Below are 3553 nucleotides of genomic sequence, written 5' to 3' on the forward strand. Positions count from 1 at the left end.
CAAGGAAATCAATTATTAGTTTAATTTGGGAAATGAAGACTAGGCCAGGGAACAAGAGAGAAAGGGATAAGTCCTTGAAACTAAGACAACTGATAGCCTTTGTCCCTCTGAAGCAAGACACTCACACCTCCTTAGCAATTTATCACTCCTTTTGAGCACCAGTATTTTCTTGGTCTTCAAATTGAATCTATATTCTCAATTTACAGTGTAAATATTGCTGTGCTAAGTGGAGTGGGGATTAAAAGAAATAGGAGTGACCAAGGGCTAATACAGCTTGGGATATGGGAGAATGGTGGTGATATTTATGCAGATGGTGAGATGGGAAGGGTGGTAACTAGGAATATAAAGTGGTGGAGTGAACAGAAGAGCTTGGTTTTAGATGTGTTGAGTTTCTTCACACTGATGTCTGGACTTTGGGAGATAGCCAAGTGAAAAGCTCCTGCAGAGAGCAAAAGATATAGGCTTGGGTTGTGGTGAATGAGTCAAGTTCAAGTACATATCTGGAAATTATTCAGCATGGTGTAATGGTTAACACCACTAACATGGACTAGATCTCTGAGGTGGCATATAACAAGAAGAATGTATTCAGTATTTGGGGTGCCCGCAGTGAAAGGACTAAAAGGGTACCAAAAGCTTAAATATGTACATGGCGTTTATTATCTATCTATCATCTATCTAGCTATCTATCTATCTATCTATCTATCTAACTATCTACTTCATGTCACACGGGTAACGTGCTGGTGTTGTAAATAAGGTTTGGGGGAGGCACATCTCTCACGATAGCGTGAACACCCAATCAGCATGTGTATGAACTGCAAAAGGATCAGTATGTATATGGCATTTAATAGCAATGATTTTCAGAGTGCCTTTCAGACAGTAATTTCCCATGAAGCCTCCATAAAATCTGAATGATGAAACTTTTATGTTCACAATATTCTTTTACTCTATAATACAAAGAACTGATTTATTTTAGGCTTAAATGCTATTGCAAGAAATATGATGGCCCAAAGGATAGTATTTTTTTCTTTTGATTTAATTTTTGTTGTATTTTTTCCCATTACCACTTAGTCCACTTATACCCATGTCCATGAGTCCTTTCCAAAGGACAGTGTTACTGTAAGCTATTTCCTCTGAAGTTGAAATTCACTAAAGACACTAAATGAGACAAGTAATACAATGGGGGAAAGAAAAGGAGAATAATTATATCAAAGAACTGAATTCCAAGAAAAGATGTTTGAAGACTAGCTTCCAGGATGCCAAAACAAAAAGTGAACATGGTGAATTAACTAGCTATTGTCCCATGTAGGGTTTTTGAAACACAGTTAATTATCATTCTCACAAGGACCCTCCCTAACCTGGAGATTCTGATGAAAGGGTCTTGCTTGGAGTCTGGGAAGCTGTGTATGTTTTAAAAGTTACCCAGATGATTCTGAGAATTAGTCAAATTTGACAAGCACTAGTCCAAAAAAGGAAACATACCAATTCATAGGACAAAAAAATGTATTTTTCTAGGTCTGAAATCTGAGATTTTATTCCATGGACACTGAAGAACATTGAATAATAAAACACAACTGTCCTCAATAGCATAAAAAAGCCCCAGAGATTTTATTTGTGTACCTCATACTGACCTTTGATAAAATAAAAACCAACAACACAATGCTAAATTATAATAGATGTAGGAAAAGAACCAATGGAAAAATTACATTTCTTAGTCCTCTTCAGAAATTTGGATTCAGTAAATCTGGGTAGGGACCAGAAATTTGCATTTGTAATAAGCGCTCCAGTTGAGAGTGACAAAAGTGGTCCAAGATCACATTTTTTTCTCTGAAGGAGTGAATGGTTAACAATATTTCTTAAAGTTTCAGGTTTAGATATAAAAGCTTGATATATGCCATTTGTGATATGCATTTTTTGCAATTTTTGAAAACAGAAACAGGAGAATGAAGTGGGATTAATCTAGTTCCACAAAGTAGGCTGGGAAAACTTCTGTGGTATAAAACCAGAGAGCTTCTTCTAGTTAAAAATTTTCTCAGCCATTGGGAAAATATTGACAGTGTAGGTTGCACTATATGCTGAGAGAATAGTCTCACCTTAAAAAGAAGAAATTGATACTCAATGGATGAAAATATTACAGAATAATGGGAAAAAACATGGGACAACTAATTAACTGGCAGTCTTTTGGTAGAGATGCTTTTTACTCATAACATGTAAGTACCAAATATACCACAGTATTAATATAATCACGCACAAAATAGGCTCATCAACTTGAACTCTGAATTGCTGCAACCTAACTTATACTGGAAACCTTTGATTTATAGCAACACATGTTTTTCCAGATCGGTCTTCAATTTAAGTATATCAAGAAAAAATTTCTTTTCTTCAGAAGTGTATTCTTTGGTTCATTGTGGTCATTTACCATTCTAAACTTCTTAAAAACCTTAGTAGAAATAAGTGAAGGAATCTGTCATACGCGTTAGCTTTCCTGCAGAATTTATAGTGTGTGACTTGACCAACCATAGAGAAAAAGTGGTGTTGGCTGAGCACTCCAATGGAGGATGAGTCCTCTCTCTACTCTTTATGTTAATTAGTTACTGAATCCTAAATTCAGTTTAGATCTCAACAGGAGAAATAAGCTCTGATAGATCTTTAATAATCTACCATATTGTGCCTGGAAAACAAAGTTGGGGTCTACTATAGAGCTACTTGCTGGATGCAGTAAACTTGGGTTTAGTTCTCTTTAGATGGTTTTCATACTACAGTGAAACTTGAAAAGTCTCCGGTTCACCTTAATTCTCCAGGCTCTTCAGTCTAGATAATAGGTCAGGATATTTACTCTTAGGGAAAATTTTATGCTTGAAAACTGTATCCACTGAGGAATACGAACTTAAAGATTCTTATCCTTAAGCCTAAGACAACATTAAATAAGCATGTACCTCTCATTGTTTCCAGTTCTTGGTAATTTTTTAGGAGAAAATTCCAGTACAAAAGTGCTCGCTCCATTGGACTAAGGAGTTGGAACCTACTCAGTGTGTAACATCAGTATTTTTTTTTGCATTCTTTATTTTTAAGTATGTTTTATTGATTATGCTATTACATTTGTCCCAATTTTTCCCCCTTTGCCCTACTGTGCCTGGTACCCCCATTCCCTCCAGCAATCCCCTCCCTGAGTTCATGTCCATGGGCCATGCATACAAGTTCTTTGGCCACTCCATTTCCTATACTGTTCTTTTTTTAAAAATTTTATTGTTTTTTAGAGAGGGGAAAGGAGGGAGAAAGAGAGGGAGAGAAACATGATGTGTGAGAGAAACAGTGAGAGGTTGCCTCTCTCCCACCCCCAACTGAGGACCTGGCTGGCAACCCAGGTATGTGCCCAGAGTACAAATCGAACTGGCAACCTTCCAGTGCAACCTTCCAGGATGGTGCTCAATCCACTAGCCACACCAGCCATGGCTCCTATACTGTTCTTAACATCCCCCTGTCTATCTTGTACCTACCAATTTGTACTTCTTAATCCCTGCACCTTTCCCCCAGCCTGCCCTTTCCCTCTCCCAGC

General features: G+C 37.3%; 1 long non-coding RNA gene and 1 other non-coding gene across 2 annotated transcripts; both read right to left on the reverse strand.

Annotated features, from left to right (window-relative positions):
* LOC118501728 lies at nucleotides 1–3109 on the reverse strand. The gene is made up of 2 exons (XR_004904379.1): nucleotides 709–3109; nucleotides 1–675 (listed from the first exon to the last, which is right to left on the reverse strand). It is a non-coding gene; the product is annotated as an uncharacterized LOC118501728 (long non-coding RNA).
* LOC114514906 lies at nucleotides 720–824 on the reverse strand. The gene has a single exon (XR_003686134.1). It is a non-coding gene; the product is annotated as a small nucleolar RNA U13 (small nucleolar RNA).
* Nucleotides 3110–3553: the final 444 nt, after the last annotated feature.

This window comes from Phyllostomus discolor, chromosome 7, assembly GCF_004126475.2.
Source record: "Phyllostomus discolor isolate MPI-MPIP mPhyDis1 chromosome 7, mPhyDis1.pri.v3, whole genome shotgun sequence".
Classification (NCBI taxonomy): domain Eukaryota; kingdom Metazoa; phylum Chordata; class Mammalia; order Chiroptera; family Phyllostomidae; genus Phyllostomus; species Phyllostomus discolor.